Genomic DNA, 17,116 nt, shown 5'->3' with positions numbered 1-17,116 from the left:
GGGAGCTGCCCTGTCACTGGGGCCAGAGAGCCCCCACCTCTGCTTCAGAGCAGCACTGGGAGCTGCCCTGTCACTGGGGTCAAAGACCCCTCACCTCTGCTACAGAGACAGCACTGGGAGCTGCCCTGTCACTGGGGTCGATGAGCCCTCACCTCTGCTTCAGAGACAGCACTGGGAGCTGCCCTGTCACTGAGGTCAGAGAGCCCCCACCTCTGCTTCAGAGACAGCACTGGGGCTGCCCTGTCACTGGGGGTCAGAGACCCTCACCTCTGCTTCAGAGACAGCACTGGGAGCTGCCCTGTCACTGGGGCCAGAGAGCCCCCACCTCTGCTTCAGAGCAGCACTGGGAGCTGCCCTGTCACTGGGGTCAAAGAGCCCTCACCTCTGCTTCAGAGATAGCACTGGGAGCTTCCCTTCATTCGGGTCAGAGACCCCTCAGCTCTGCTTCAGAGACAGCAGTGGGGACTACCCTGTCACTGGGGTCAGAGAACCATCATCTCTGCTTTATAGACAACACTGGGAGCTGCCCTGTCACTGGGCTCAGAGACCCCTCACATCTGCTGCAGAGACAGCACTGAGATCTGCCCTGTCACTGGGGTCAGAGACCCCCCTCACCTCGGCTGCAGAGAGAGCACAGGGAGCTGCCCTGTCAATGGGGTCAGAGAGCCCTCACCTCTGCTGCAGAGACAGCGCTGGGAGCTGCCCTGTCACTGGGGTCAGATAACCCTCACCTCTGCTTCAGAGACAGCACTGGGAGCTGACCTGTCACTGGGGTCAGAGAGCCCTCACCTCTGCTTCATAGACAGCACTGGGAGCTTCCCTTCATTCGGGTCAGAGACCCCTCAACTCTGCTTCAGAGACAGCACTGGGGGCTACCCTGTCACTGGGATCAGAGAACCCTCATCTCTGCTTTATAGACAACACTGGGAGCTGCCCTGTCGCTGGGCTCAGAGACCCCTCACCTCTGCTGCAGAGACAGCCCTGAGAGCTGCCCTGTCACTGGAGTAAGAGACCCCCCTCACCTCTCCTGCAGAGACAGCACAGGGAGCTTCCCTGTCACTGGGGTCAGAGACCCCCCTCACCTCTGCTGCAGAGACAGCACAGGGAGCTGCCCTGTCACTGGGGTCAGAGAGCCCTCACCTCTGCTGCAGAGACAGCCCTGAGAGCTGCCCTGTCACTGGAGTCAGAGACCCCCCTCACCTCTGCTGCAGAGACAGCACAGGGAGCTGCCCTGTCACTGGGGTCAGAGAACCCCCTCACCTCTGCTGCAGAGACAGCACAGGGAGCTGCCCTGTCACTGGGGTCAGAGAGCCCTCACCTCTGCTTCGGAGACAGCACTGGGAGTTGCCCTGTCACTGGGGCCAGAGAGCCCCCATCTCTGCTTCAGGAACATCACAGGGAGCTGCCCTGTCACTGGGGTCAGATAACCCTCACCTCTGATTCAGTGACAGCACTGGGAGCTGCCCTGTCACTGGGGTCAGAGAGCTGTCACCTCTGCTTCAGAGACAGCACTGGGAGCTGCCCTGTCACTGGGACCATAGAGCCCTCACCTCCGCTTCAGAGACAGCGCTGGGAGCTGCGTTGTCACTGGGGTCAGAGAGCCCCCTCTCCTCTGCTCCAGAGACAGCACTGGGAGCTGCCCTGTCACTGGGGTCAGAGAGCCATCACCCCTGCTTCAGAGACAGCACTGCGAGCTGCCCTGTCACTGGGGTCAGAGACCCTCACCACTGCTTCAGAGACAGCACTGGGAGCTTCCCTTCATGTGGGTCATAGACCCCCACCTCTGCTTCAGAGACAGCACTGGGAGCATCCCTGTCACTGGTGTCAGAGACCCCCCTCACCTCTGCTGCAGGGACAGCACTGGGAGCTGCCCTGTCGCTGTGGTCAGAAAACCCTCATCTCTGCTTTATAGACAGCACTGGGAGTTGCCCTGTCACTTGGATCAGAGACGCCTCACCTCTGCTACGGAGACATCACTGGGAGCTGCCCTGTCACTGGGGTCGATGAGCCCTCACCTCTGCTTCAGAAACAGCACTGGGAGCTGCCCTGTTGCTGGTGTCAGAGAACCCTCATTTCTGCTTCAGAGACAGCACCGGAGGCTGCCCTGTCACTGGGGGTCAGAGACCCTCACCTCTGCTTCAGAGACAGCACTGGGAGCTGCCCTGTCACTGGGGTCAGAGAGCCCTCACCTCTGCTTCAGAGACAGCACTGGGAGCTTCCCTTCATTCGGTTCAGAGACCCCTCACCTCTGCTTCATAGACAGCACTGGGAGCTACCCTGTCACTGGGGTCAGAGAACCCTCATCTCTGCTTCAGAGGCAGCACTGGGAGCTGCCCTGTCACTGGGATCAGAGACCACTCACCTCTGCTGCAGAGACAGCACTGAGAGCTGCCCTGTCACTGGGGTCAGAGACCCCCCTCACCTCTGCTGCAGAGACAGCACTGGAAGCTTCCCTGTCACTGGGACCATAGAGCCCTCACCTCTGGTTCAGAGACAGCGCTCGGAGCTGCCCTGTCACTGGGTTCAGAGAGCCCTCACCTCTGCTTCAGAGACAGCACTGGGAGCTGCCCTGTCACTGTGGTCAGAGAGCTCTCACCTCTGCTTCAGAGACAGCACTGGGAGCTGCCCTGTCACTGGGGTCAGAGAGCCCCCTCGCCTCTGCTTCAGAGACAGCACTGGGAGCTGCCCTGTCACTAGGGTCAGAGAGCCATCACCCCTGCTTCAGAGACAGCACTAGGTGCTGCCCTGTCACTGGGGTCAGAGACCCTCACCACTGCTTCAGAGACAGCACTGGGAGCTGCCCTGTCACTGGGGTCAGAGAGCCCCCTCGCCTCTGCTTCAGAGACAGCACTGGGAGCTGCCCTGTCACTGGGGTCAGAGAGCCATCACCCCTGCTCCAGAGACAACACTGGGAGCTGCCCTGTCACTGGGGTCAGAGACCCTCACCACTGCTTCAGAGACAGCACTGGGAGCTGCCCTGTCACTGGGGTTAGAGACTCTGCTTCAAAGACAGTGCTGGGAGCTGCCCTGTCACTGGAGTCAGATAACCCACACCTCTGCTTCAGAGACAGCACTGGGAGCTGCCCTGTCACTGGGGTCAGAGAGCACTCACCTCTGCTTCAGAGACAGCACTGGGAGCTGACCTATCACTGGGGACAGAGAGCCCCCTCGCCTCTGCTTCAGAGACAGCACTGGGAGTTGCCCTGTCACTGGGGTCGATGAGCCCTCACCTCTGCTTCAGAGACAGCACTGGGAGCTGCCCTGTTACTGGGGTCAGAGAGCCCCCACCTCTGTTTCAGAGACAGCACTGGGGCTGCCCTGTCACTGGGGGTCAGAGACCCTCATCCCTGCTTCAGAGACAGCACTGGGAGCTGCCCTGTCACTGGGGCCAGAGAGCCCCCACCTCTGCTTCAGAGCAGCACTGGGAGCTGCCCTGTCACTGGGGTCAGAGAGCTTTCACCTCTGCTTCAGAGACAGCACTGGGAGCTGCCCTGTCACTGGGGTCAGAGAGCTCTCACCTCTGCTTCAGAGACAGCACTTGGAGCTGCCCTGTCACTGGGGTCAGAGAGCCCCCTCGCCTCTGCTTCAGAGGCAGCACTGGGAGCTGCCCTGTCACTGGGGTCGATGAGCCCTCACCTCTGCTTCAGAGACAGCACTGGGAGCTGCCCTGTCGCTGGGGTCAGAGAGCTCTCACCTCTGATTCAGAGACAGCAGTGGGGGCTACCCTCTCACTGGGGTCAGAGAACCCTCATCTCTGCTTTATAGACAACACTGGGTGCTGCCCTGTCACTGGGCTCAGAGACCCCTCACCTCTGCTGCCGAGACAGCGCTGGGAGCTGCCCTGTCACTGGGGTCAGAGAGCCATCACCCCTGCTTCAGAGACAGCACTGGGAGCTGCCCTGTCACTGGGGTCAGAGACCCTCACCGCTGCTTCAGAGACAGCACTGGGAGCTGCCCTGTCACTGGGGTCAGAGACCCTCACCTCTGCTTCAGAGACAGTGCTGGGAGCTGCCCTGTCACTGGGGTCAGATAACCCTCACCTCTGCTTCAGAGACAGCACTGGAAGCTGCCCTGTCACTGGGGTCAGATAACCCTCACCTCTGCTTCAGAGACAGCACTGGGAGCTGACCTGTCACTGGGGTCAGAGAGCCCTCACCTCTGCTTCATAGACAGCACTGGGAGCTTCCCTTCATTCGGGTCAGAGACCCCTCAACTCTGCTTCAGAGACAGCACTGGGGGCTACCCTGTCACTGGGATCAGAGAACCCTCATCTCTGCTTTATAGACAACACTGGGAGCTGCCCTGTCGCTGGGCTCAGAGACCCCTCACCTCTGCTGCAGAGACAGCCCTGAGAGCTGCCCTGTCACTGGAGTAAGAGACCCCCCTCACCTCTCCTGCAGAGACAGCACAGGGAGCTTCCCTGTCACTGGGGTCAGAGACCCCCCTCACCTCTGCTGCAGAGACAGCACAGGGAGCTGCCCTGTCACTGGGGTCAGAGAGCCCTCACCTCTGCTGCAGAGACAGCCCTGAGAGCTGCCCTGTCACTGGAGTCAGAGACCCCCCTCACCTCTGCTGCAGAGACAGCACAGGGAGCTGCCCTGTCACTGGGGTCAGAGAACCCCCTCACCTCTGCTGCAGTGACAGCACAGGGAGCTGCCCTGTCACTGGGGTCAGAGAGCCCTCACCTCTGCTTCGGAGACAGCACTGGGAGTTGCCCTGTCACTGGGGCCAGAGAGCCCCCATCTCTGCTTCAGGAACATCACAGGGAGCTGCCCTGTCACTGGGGTCAGATAACCCTCACCTCTGATTCAGTGACAGCACTGGGAGCTGCCCTGTCACTGGGGTCAGAGAGCTGTCACCTCTGCTTCAGAGACAGCACTGGGAGCTGCCCTGTCACTGGGACCATAGAGCCCTCACCTCCGCTTCAGAGACAGCGCTGGGAGCTGCGTTGTCACTGGGGTCAGAGAGCCCACTCGCCTCTGCTCCAGAGACAGCACTGGGAGCTGCCCTGTCACTGGGGTCAGAGAGCCATCACCCCTGCTTCAGAGACAGCACTGCGAGCTGCCCTGTCACTGGGGTCAGAGACCCTCACCACTGCTTCAGAGACAGCACTGGGAGCTTCCCTTCATGTGGGTCATAGACCCCCACCTCTGCTTCAGAGACAGCACTGGGAGCATCCCTGTCACTGGTGTCAGAGACCCCCCTCACCTCTGCTGCAGGGACAGCACTGGGAGCTGCCCTGTCGCTGTGGTCAGAAAACCCTCATCTCTGCTTTATAGACAGCACTGGGAGTTGCCCTGTCACTTGGATCAGAGACGCCTCACCTCTGCTACGGAGACATCACTGGGAGCTGCCCTGTCACTGGGGTCGATGAGCCCTCACCTCTGCTTCAGAAACAGCACTGGGAGCTGCCCTGTTGCTGGTGTCAGAGAACCCTCATTTCTGCTTCAGAGACAGCACCGGAGGCTGCCCTGTCACTGGGGGTCAGAGACCCTCACCTCTGCTTCAGAGACAGCACTGGGAGCTGCCCTGTCACTGGGGTCAGAGAGCCCTCACCTCTGCTTCAGAGACAGCACTGGGAGCTTCCCTTCATTCGGTTCAGAGACCCCTCACCTCTGCTTCATAGACAGCACTGGGAGCTACCCTGTCACTGGGGTCAGAGAACCCTCATCTCTGCTTCAGAGGCAGCACTGGGAGCTGCCCTGTCACTGGGATCAGAGACCACTCACCTCTGCTGCAGAGACAGCACTGAGAGCTGCCCTGTCACTGGGGTCAGAGACCCCCCTCACCTCTGCTGCAGAGACAGCACTGGAAGCTTCCCTGTCACTGGGACCATAGAGCCCTCACCTCTGGTTCAGAGACAGCGCTCGGAGCTGCCCTGTCACTGGGTTCAGAGAGCCCTCACCTCTGCTTCAGAGACAGCACTGGGAGCTGCCCTGTCACTGTGGTCAGAGAGCTCTCACCTCTGCTTCAGAGACAGCACTGGGAGCTGCCCTGTCACTGGGGTCAGAGAGCCCCCTCGCCTCTGCTTCAGAGACAGCACTGGGAGCTGCCCTGTCACTAGGGTCAGAGAGCCATCACCCCTGCTTCAGAGACAGCACTAGGTGCTGCCCTGTCACTGGGGTCAGAGACCCTCACCACTGCTTCAGAGACAGCACTGGGAGCTGCCCTGTCACTGGGGTCAGAGAGCCCCCTCGCCTCTGCTTCAGAGACAGCACTGGGAGCTGCCCTGTCACTGGGGTCAGAGAGCCATCACCCCTGCTCCAGAGACAACACTGGGAGCTGCCCTGTCACTGGGGTCAGAGACCCTCACCACTGCTTCAGAGACAGCACTGGGAGCTGCCCTGTCACTGGGGTTAGAGACTCTGCTTCAAAGACAGTGCTGGGAGCTGCCCTGTCACTGGAGTCAGATAACCCACACCTCTGCTTCAGAGACAGCACTGGGAGCTGCCCTGTCACTGGGGTCAGAGAGCACTCACCTCTGCTTCAGAGACAGCACTGGGAGCTGACCTATCACTGGGGACAGAGAGCCCCCTCGCCTCTGCTTCAGAGACAGCACTGGGAGTTGCCCTGTCACTGGGGTCGATGAGCCCTCACCTCTGCTTCAGAGACAGCACTGGGAGCTGCCCTGTTACTGGGGTCAGAGAGCCCCCACCTCTGTTTCAGAGACAGCACTGGGGCTGCCCTGTCACTGGGGGTCAGAGACCCTCATCCCTGCTTCAGAGACAGCACTGGGAGCTGCCCTGTCACTGGGGCCAGAGAGCCCCCACCTCTGCTTCAGAGCAGCACTGGGAGCTGCCCTGTCACTGGGGTCAGAGAGCTTTCACCTCTGCTTCAGAGACAGCACTGGGAGCTGCCCTGTCACTGGGGTCAGAGAGCTCTCACCTCTGCTTCAGAGACAGCACTTGGAGCTGCCCTGTCACTGGGGTCAGAGAGCCCCCTCGCCTCTGCTTCAGAGGCAGCACTGGGAGCTGCCCTGTCACTGGGGTCGATGAGCCCTCACCTCTGCTTCAGAGACAGCACTGGGAGCTGCCCTGTCGCTGGGGTCAGAGAGCTCTCACCTCTGATTCAGAGACAGCAGTGGGGGCTACCCTCTCACTGGGGTCAGAGAACCCTCATCTCTGCTTTATAGACAACACTGGGTGCTGCCCTGTCACTGGGCTCAGAGACCCCTCACCTCTGCTGCCGAGACAGCGCTGGGAGCTGCCCTGTCACTGGGGTCAGAGAGCCATCACCCCTGCTTCAGAGACAGCACTGGGAGCTGCCCTGTGACTGGGGTCAGAGACCCTCACCGCTGCTTCAGAGACAGCACTGGGAGCTGCCCTGTCACTGGGGTCAGAGACCCTCACCTCTGCTTCAGAGACAGTGCTGGGAGCTGCCCTGTCACTGGGGTCAGATAACCCTCACCTCTGCTTCAGAGACAGCACTGGAAGCTGCCCTGTCACTGGGGTCAGATAACCCTCACCTCTGCTTCAGAGACAGCACTGGGAGCTGACCTGTCACTGGGGTCAGAGAGCCCTCACCTCTGCTTCATAGACAGCACTGGGAGCTTCCCTTCATTCGGGTCAGAGACCCCTCAACTCTGCTTCAGAGACAGCACTGGGGGCTACCCTGTCACTGGGATCAGAGAGACCCCACCTCTGTTTCAGAGACAGCACTGGGGCTGCCCTGTCACTGGGGGTCAGAGACCCTCATCTCTGCTTCAGAGACAGCACTGGGAGCTGCCCTGTCACTGGGGCCAGAGAGCCCCCACCTCTGCTTCAGAGCAGCACTGGGAGCTGCCCTGTCACTGGGGTCAGAGAGCTTTCACCTCTGCTTCAGAGACAGCACAGGGAGCTGCCCTGTCACTGGGGTCAGAGAGCCCTCACCTCTGCTGCAGAGACAGCACTTGGAGCTGCCCTGTCACTGGGGTCGGAGAGCCCCCTCGCCTCTGCTTCAGAGGCAGCACTGGGAGCTGCCCTGTCACTGGGCTCAGAGAACCCCCTCACCTCTGCTGCAGTGACAGCACAGGGAGCTGCCCTGTCACTGGGGTCAGAGAGCCCTCACCTCTGCTTCAGAGACAGCACTGGGAGTTGCCCTGTCACTGGGGCCAGAGAGCCCCCATCTCTGCTTCAGGAACATCACAGGGAGCTGCCCTGTCACTGGGGTCAGATAACCCTCACCTCTGATTCAGTGACAGCACTGGGAGCTGCCCTGTCACTGGGGTCAGAGAGCTGTCACCTCTGCTTCAGAGACAGCACTGGGAGCTGCCCTGTCACTGGGACCATAGAGCCCTCACCTCCGCTTCAGAGACAGCGCTGGGAGCTGCGTTGTCACTGGGGTCAGAGAGCCCACTCGCCTCTGCTCCAGAGACAGCACTGGGAGCTGCCCTGTCACTGGGGGTCAGAGACCCTCACCTCTGCTTCAGAGACAGCACTGGGGCTGCCCTGTCACTGGGGTCAGAGACCCTCACCTCTGCTTCAGAGACAGCACTGGGAGCTTCCCTTCATGTGGGTCATAGACCCCCACCTCTGCTTCAGAGACAGCACTGGGAGCATCCCTGTCACTGGTGTCAGAGACCCCCCTCACCTCTGCTGCAGGGACAGCACTGGGAGCTGCCCTGTCGCTGTGGTCAGAAAACCCTCATCTCTGCTTTATAGACAGCACTGGGAGTTGCCCTGTCACTTGGATCAGAGACGCCTCACCTCTGCTACGGAGACATCACTGGGAGCTGCCCTGTCACTGGGGTCGATGAGCCCTCACCTCTGCTTCAGAAACAGCACTGGGAGCTGCCCTGTTGCTGGTGTCAGAGAACCCTCATTTCTGCTTCAGAGACAGCACCGGAGGCTGCCCTGTCACTGGGGGTCAGAGACCCTCACCTCTGCTTCAGAGACAGCACTGGGAGCTGCCCTGTCACTGGGGTCAGAGAGCCCTCACCTCTGCTTCAGAGACAGCACTGGGAGCTTCCCTTCATTCGGTTCAGAGACCCCTCACCTCTGCTTCATAGACAGCACTGGGAGCTACCCTGTCACTGGGGTCAGAGAACCCTCATCTCTGCTTCAGAGGCAGCACTGGGAGCTGCCCTGTCACTGGGATCAGAGACCACTCACCTCTGCTGCAGAGACAGCACTGAGAGCTGCCCTGTCACTGGGGTCAGAGACCCCCCTCACCTCTGCTGCAGAGACAGCACTGGAAGCTTCCCTGTCACTGGGACCATAGAGCCCTCACCTCTGGTTCAGAGACAGCGCTCGGAGCTGCCCTGTCACTGGGTTCAGAGAGCCCTCACCTCTGCTTCAGAGACAGCACTGGGAGCTGCCCTGTCACTGTGGTCAGAGAGCTCTCACCTCTGCTTCAGAGACAGCACTGGGAGCTGCCCTGTCACTGGGGTCAGAGAGCCCCCTCGCCTCTGCTTCAGAGACAGCACTGGGAGCTGCCCTGTCACTAGGGTCAGAGAGCCATCACCCCTGCTTCAGAGACAGCACTAGGTGCTGCCCTGTCACTGGGGTCAGAGACCCTCACCACTGCTTCAGAGACAGCACTGGGAGCTGCCCTGTCACTGGGGTCAGAGAGCCCCCTCGCCTCTGCTTCAGAGACAGCACTGGGAGCTGCCCTGTCACTGGGGTCAGAGAGCCATCACCCCTGCTCCAGAGACAACACTGGGAGCTGCCCTGTCACTGGGGTCAGAGACCCTCACCACTGCTTCAGAGACAGCACTGGGAGCTGCCCTGTCACTGGGGTTAGAGACTCTGCTTCAAAGACAGTGCTGGGAGCTGCCCTGTCACTGGAGTCAGATAACCCACACCTCTGCTTCAGAGACAGCACTGGGAGCTGCCCTGTCACTGGGGTCAGAGAGCACTCACCTCTGCTTCAGAGACAGCACTGGGAGCTGACCTATCACTGGGGACAGAGAGCCCCCTCGCCTCTGCTTCAGAGACAGCACTGGGAGTTGCCCTGTCACTGGGGTCGATGAGCCCTCACCTCTGCTTCAGAGACAGCACTGGGAGCTGCCCTGTTACTGGGGTCAGAGAGCCCCCACCTCTGTTTCAGAGACAGCACTGGGGCTGCCCTGTCACTGGGGGTCAGAGACCCTCATCCCTGCTTCAGAGACAGCACTGGGAGCTGCCCTGTCACTGGGGCCAGAGAGCCCCCACCTCTGCTTCAGAGCAGCACTGGGAGCTGCCCTGTCACTGGGGTCAGAGAGCTTTCACCTCTGCTTCAGAGACAGCACTGGGAGCTGCCCTGTCACTGGGGTCAGAGAGCTCTCACCTCTGCTTCAGAGACAGCACTTGGAGCTGCCCTGTCACTGGGGTCAGAGAGCCCCCTCGCCTCTGCTTCAGAGGCAGCACTGGGAGCTGCCCTGTCACTGGGGTCGATGAGCCCTCACCTCTGCTTCAGAGACAGCACTGGGAGCTGCCCTGTCGCTGGGGTCAGAGAGCTCTCACCTCTGCTTCAGAGACAGCAGTGGGGGCTACCCTCTCACTGGGGTCAGAGAACCCTCATCTCTGCTTTATAGACAACACTGGGTGCTGCCCTGTCACTGGGCTCAGAGACCCCTCACCTCTGCTGCCGAGACAGCGCTGGGAGCTGCCCTGTCACTGGGGTCAGAGAGCCATCACCCCTGCTTCAGAGACAGCACTGGGAGCTGCCCTGTCACTGGGGTCAGAGCCCCCTCGCCTCTGCTTCAGAGACAGCACTGGGAGCTGCCCTGTCACTGGGGTCAGAGACCCTCACCTCTGCTTCAGAGACAGTGCTAGGAGCTGCCCTGTCACTGGGGTCAGAGACCCTCACCACTGCTTCAGAGACAGCACTGGGAGCTGCCCTGTCACTGGGGTTAGAGACTCTGCTTCAAAGACAGTGCTGGGAGCTGCCCTGTCACTGGAGTCAGATAACCCACACCTCTGCTTCAGAGACAGCACTGGGAGCTGCCCTGTCACTGGGGTCAGAGAGCACTCACCTCTGCTTCAGAGACAGCACTGGGAGCTGACCTATCACTGGGGACAGAGAGCCCCCTCGCCTCTGCTTCAGAGACAGCACTGGGAGTTGCCCTGTCACTGGGGTCGATGAGCCCTCACCTCTGCTTCAGAGACAGCACTGGGAGCTGCCCTGTTACTGGGGTCAGAGAGCCCCCACCTCTGTTTCAGAGACAGCACTGGGGCTGCCCTGTCACTGGGGGTCAGAGACCCTCATCCCTGCTTCAGAGACAGCACTGGGAGCTGCCCTGTCACTGGGGCCAGAGAGCCCCCACCTCTGCTTCAGAGCAGCACTGGGAGCTGCCCTGTCACTGGGGTCAGAGAGCTTTCACCTCTGCTTCAGAGACAGCACTGGGAGCTGCCCTGTCACTGGGGTCAGAGAGCTCTCACCTCTGCTTCAGAGACAGCACTTGGAGCTGCCCTGTCACTGGGGTCAGAGAGCCCCCTCGCCTCTGCTTCAGAGGCAGCACTGGGAGCTGCCCTGTCACTGGGGTCGATGAGCCCTCACCTCTGCTTCAGAGACAGCACTGGGAGCTGCCCTGTCGCTGGGGTCAGAGAGCTCTCACCTCTGCTTCAGAGACAGCAGTGGGGGCTACCCTCTCACTGGGGTCAGAGAACCCTCATCTCTGCTTTATAGACAACACTGGGTGCTGCCCTGTCACTGGGCTCAGAGACCCCTCACCTCTGCTGCCGAGACAGCGCTGGGAGCTGCCCTGTCACTGGGGTCAGAGAGCCATCACCCCTGCTTCAGAGACAGCACTGGGAGCTGCCCTGTCACTGGGGTCAGAGACCCTCACCGCTGCTTCAGAGACAGCACTGGGAGCTGCCCTGTCACTGGGGTCAGAGACCCTCACCTCTGCTTCAGAGACAGTGCTAGGAGCTGCCCTGTCACTGGGGTCAGATAACCCTCACCTCTGCTTCAGAGACAGCACTGGAAGCTGCCCTGTCACTGGGGTCAGAGAGCACTCACCTCTGCTTCAGAGACAGCACTGGGAGCTGACCTATCACTGGGGACAGAGAGCCCCCTCGCCTCTGCTTCAGAGACAGCACTGGGAGCTGCCCTGTCACTGGGGTCGATGAGCCCTCACCTCTGCTTCAGAGACAGCACTGGGAGCTGCCCTGTTACTGGGGTCAGAGAGACCCCACCTCTGTTTCAGAGACAGCACTGGGGCTGCCCTGTCACTGGGGGTCAGAGACCCTCATCTCTGCTTCAGAGACAGCACTGGGAGCTGCCCTGTCACTGGGGCCAGAGAGCCCCCACCTCTGCTTCAGAGCAGCACTGGGAGCTGCCCTGTCACTGGGGTCAGAGAGCTTTCACCTCTGCTTCAGAGACAGCACTGGGAGCTGCCCTGTCACTGGGGTCAGAGAGCTCTCACCTCTGCTTCAGAGACAGCACTTGGAGCTGCCCTGTCACTGGGGTCGGAGAGCCCCCTCGCCTCTGCTTCAGAGGCAGCACTGGGAGCTGCCCTGTCACTGGGCTCAGAGACCCCTCACCTCTGCTGCCGAGACAGCGCTGGGAGCTGGCCTGTCACTGGGGTCAGATAACCCTCACCTCTGCTTCAGAGACAGCACTGGGAGCTGCCCTGTCACTGGGGTCAGAGAGCTCTCACCTCTGCTTCAGAGACAGCACTGGGAGCTGCCCTGTCACCGTGGTCAGAGAGCCCCCTAACCTCTGCTTCAGAGGCAGCACTGGGAGCTGCCTTGTCACTGGGGTCGATGAGCACTCACCTCTGCTTCAGAGACAGCACTGGGAGCTGCCCTGTTGCTGGGGTCAGAGAACCCTCATCTCTGCTTTATAGACAGCACTGGGAGCTGCCCTGTTACTGGGGTCAGAGAGCCCCCACCTCTGCTTCAGAGACAGCACTGGGGCTGGCCTGTCACTGGGGGTCAGAGACCCTCACCTCTGCTTCAGAGACAGCACTGGGGCTGCCCTGTCACTGGGGGTCAGAGACCCTCACCTCTGCTTCAGAGACAGCACTGGGAGCTGCCCTGTCACTGGGGCCAGAGAGCACCCACCTCTGCTTCAGAGCAGCACTGGGAGCCGCCCTGTCACTGGGGTCAGAGAGCTTTCACCTCTGCTTCAGAAACAGCACTGGGAGCTTCCCTTCATTCGGGTCAGAGACCCCTCACCTCTGCTTGAGAGACAGCACTGGGAGCTGCCCTGTCACTGGGGTCAGATAACCCTCACCTCTGCTTGAGAGACAGCGCTGGGAGCTGTCCTGTCACTGGGGTCAGATAACTCTCACCTCTGCTTCAGAGACAGCACTGGGAGCTGCCCTGTCACTGGGGTCAGAGAGCTCTCACCTCTGCTTCAGAGACAGCACTGGGAGCTGCCCTGTCACTGGGGTCAGAGAGCCCTCACCTCTGATTCAGAGACAGCACTGGGAGCTTCCCTTCATTCGGGTCAGAGACCCCTCACCTCTGCTTCAGAGACAGCACTGGGGACTACCCTGTCACTGGGGTCAGAGAACCCTCATCTCTGCTTTATAGACAACACTGGGAGCTGCGCTGTCACTGGGCTCAGAGACCCCTCACCTCTGCTGCAGAGACAGCACTGAGAGCTGCCCTGTCACTGGGGTCAGAGACCCCCCTCACCTCTGCTGCAGACACAGCACAGGGAGCTGCCCTGTAACTGGGGTCAGAGAGCCCTCGCCTCTGCTTCAGACACAGCACTGGGAGATGCCCTGTCACTGGGGTCAGAGAGCCCTCACCTCTGCTACAGGGAAAGCACTGGGAGCTGCCCTGTCACTGGGGTCAGAGAGCCCTCACTTCTACTTCAGAGACAGCACTGGGAGCTGCCCTGTCACTGGGGTCAGAGAGACCTCACCTCTGCTGCAGAGACAGCACTGGGAGCTGCCCTGTCACTGTGGTCAGAGAGCCCTCACCTCTGCTTCAGAGACAGCGCTGGGAGTTGCCCTTTTACTCGGGTCATATAACCCTCACCTCTGCTTCAGAGACAGCACTGGGAGCTGCCCTGTCATTGGGGTCAGAAAGCTCTCACCTCTGCTTCAGAAACAGCACTGGGAGCTGCCCTGTCACTGGGGTCAAATAGCGCCCTTGCCTCTGCTCCAGAGACAGCACTGGGAGCAGCCCTGTCACTGGGGTCAGAGAGCCATCACCCCTGCTTCAGAGACAGCACTGGGAGCTGCCCTGTCACTGGGGTCAGAGACCCTCACCACTGCTTCAGAGACAGCACTGGGAGCTTCCCTTCATTGGGGTCATAGAACCCCACCTCTGCTTCAGAGACAGCACTGGGAGCTGCCCTGTCACTGGGTGCAGGTAGCCCTCGCCTCTGCTTCAGAGACAGCACGGGGAGGTGCCCTGTCACTGGGGTCCGATAGCCCTCGCCTCTGCTTCAGAGACAGCACTGGGAGTTGCCCTGTCACTGGGGTTAGAGACCCCTCACCTCTGCTGCAGAGACAGCACTGGGAGCTGCCCTGTCACTGGGGTCGATGAGCCCTCACCTCTGCTGCAGAGACAGCACTGAGAGCTGCCCTGTTGCTGGGGTCAGAGAACCCTCATCTCTGCTTCGTAGACAGCACTGGGAGCTGCCCTTTCACTGGGGTCAGAGACCCCTCACCTCTGCTACAGAGACAGCACTGGGAGCTGCCCTGTCACTGGGGTCAATGAGCCCTCACCTCTGCTGCAGAGACAGCACTTGGAGCTGCCCTGTCACTGGGGTCAGAGAGCCCCCACCTCTGCTTCAGAGACAGCAATGGGGGCTGCCCTGTCACTGGGGGTCAGAGACCCTCTCCTCTGCTTCAGAGACAGCACTTGGAGCTGCCCTGTAACTGGGGTCAGAGAGCCCTTGCCTCTGCTTCAGACACAGCACTGGGAGATGCCCTGTCACTGGGGTCAGAGAGCCCTCACCTCTGCTACAGGGACAGCACTGGGAGCTGCCCTGTCACTGGGGTCAGAGAGCCCTCACTTCTACTTCAGAGACAGCACTGGGAGCTGCCTGTCACTGGGGTCAGAGAGACCTCACCTCTGCTGCAGAGACAGCACTGGGAGCTGCCCTGTCACTGGGGTCAGAGAGCCCTCACCTCTGCTTCAGAGACAGCGCTGGGAGCTGCCCTTTTACTCGGGTCATATAACCCTCACCTCTGCTACAGGGACAGCACTGGGAGCTGCCCTGTCACTGGGGTCAGAGAGCCCTCACTTCTACTTCAGAGACAGCACTGGGAGCTGCCCTGTCACTGGGGTCAGAGAGACCTCACCTCTGCTGCAGAGACAGCACTGGGAGCCGCCCTGTCACTGGGGTCAGAGAGCCCTCACCTCTGCTTCAGAGACAGCGCTGGGAGCTGCCCTTTTACTCGGGTCATATAACCCTCACCTCTGCTTCAGAGACAGCACTGGGAGCCGCCCTGTCACTGGGGTCAGAGAGCTTTCACCTCTGCTTCAGAAACAGCACTGGGAGCTTCCCTTTAATTCGGGTCAGAGACCCCTCACCTCTGCTTCAGAGACAGCAGTGGGGGCTACCCTGTCACTGGGGTCAGAGAACCCTCATCTCTGCTTTATAGACAACACTGGGAGCTGCCCTGTCACTGGGCTAAGAGACCCTCACCTCTGCTGCAGAGACAGCACTGAGAGCTGCCCTGCCACTGGGGTCAGAGACCCACCTCACCTCTGCTGCAGAGACAGCACAGGGAGCTGCCCTGTCACTGGGGTCAGAGAGCCCTCGCCTCTGCTTCAGACACAGCACTGGGAGCTGCCCTGTCACTGGGGTCAGAGACCCCCCTCACCTCTGCTTCAGAGACAGCACTGGGAGCTGCCCTGTCACTGGGGTCAGATGATCCTCACCTCTGCTTGAGAGACAGCACTGGGAGCTGCCCTGTCACTGGGGTCAGATAACCCTCACCTCTGCTTGAGAGACAGCGCTGGGAGCTGTCCTGTCACTGGGGTCAGATAACTCTCACCTCTGCTTCAGAGACAGCACTGGGAGCTGCCCTGTCACTGGGGTCAGAGAGCTCTCACCTCTGCTTCAGAGACAGCACTGGGAGCTGCCCTGTCACTGGGGTCAGAGAGCCCTCACCTCTGATTCAGAGACAGCACTGGGAGCTTCCCTTCATTCGGGTCAGAGACCCCTCACCTCTGCTTCAGAGACAGCACTGGGGACTACCCTGTCACTGGGGTCAGAGAACCCTCATCTCTGCTTTAAAGACAACACTGGGAGCTGCGCTGTCACTGGGCTCAGAGACCCCTCACCTCTGCTGCAGAGACAGCACTGAGAGCTGCCCCGTCACTGGGGTCAGAGACCCCCCTCACCTCTGCTGCAGACACAGCACAGGGAGCTGCCCTGTAACTGGGGTCAGAGAGCCCTCGCCTCTGCTTCAGACACAGCACTGGGAGATGCCCTGTCGCTGGGGTCAGAGAGCCCTCACCTCTGCTACAGGGAAAGCACTGGGAGCTGCCCTGTCACTGGGGTCAGAGAGCCCTCACTTCTACTTCAGAGACAGCACTGGGAGCTGCCCTGTCACTGGGGTCAGAGAGACCTCACCTCTGCTGCAGAGACAGCACTGGGAGCTGCCCTGTCACTGTGGTCAGAGAGCCCTCACCTCTGCTTCAGAGACAGCGCTGGGAGCTGCCCTTTTACTCGGGTCATATAACCCTCACCTCTGCTTCAGAGACAGCACTGGGAGCTGCCCTTTCACTGGGGTCAGAAAGCTCTCACCTCTGCTTCAGAGACAGCACTGGGAGCTGCCCTGTCACTGGGGTCAAATAGCGCCCTCGCCTCTGCTCCAGAGACAGCACTGGGAGCAGCCCTGTCACTGGGGTCAGAGAGCCATCACCCCTGCTTCAGAGACAGCACTGGGAGCTGCCCTGTCACTGGGGTCAGAGACCCTCACCACTGCTTCAGAGACAGCACTGGGAGCTTCCCTTCATTGGGGTCATAGAACCCCACCTCTGCTTCAGAGACAGCACTGGGAGCTGCCCTGTCACTGGTGTCAGAGACCCCCCTCACCTCTGCTGCAGGGAAAGCACTGGGAGATGCCCTGTCACTGGGGTCAGAGAGCCCTCACCTCTGCTACAGGGAAAGCACTGGGAGCTGCCCTGTCACTGGGGTCAGAGAGCCCTCACTTCTACTTCAGAGACAGCACTGGGAGCTGCCCTGTCACTGGGGTCAGAGAGACCTCACCTCTGCTGCAGAGACAGCACTGGGAGCTGCG

This window comes from Ambystoma mexicanum, chromosome 3q, assembly GCF_040938575.1.
Source record: "Ambystoma mexicanum isolate Mex_15411 chromosome 3q, UKY_AmexF1_1, whole genome shotgun sequence".
NCBI lineage: Eukaryota > Metazoa > Chordata > Amphibia > Caudata > Ambystomatidae > Ambystoma > Ambystoma mexicanum.
Note: the sequence above shows the minus strand (reverse complement) of the source record.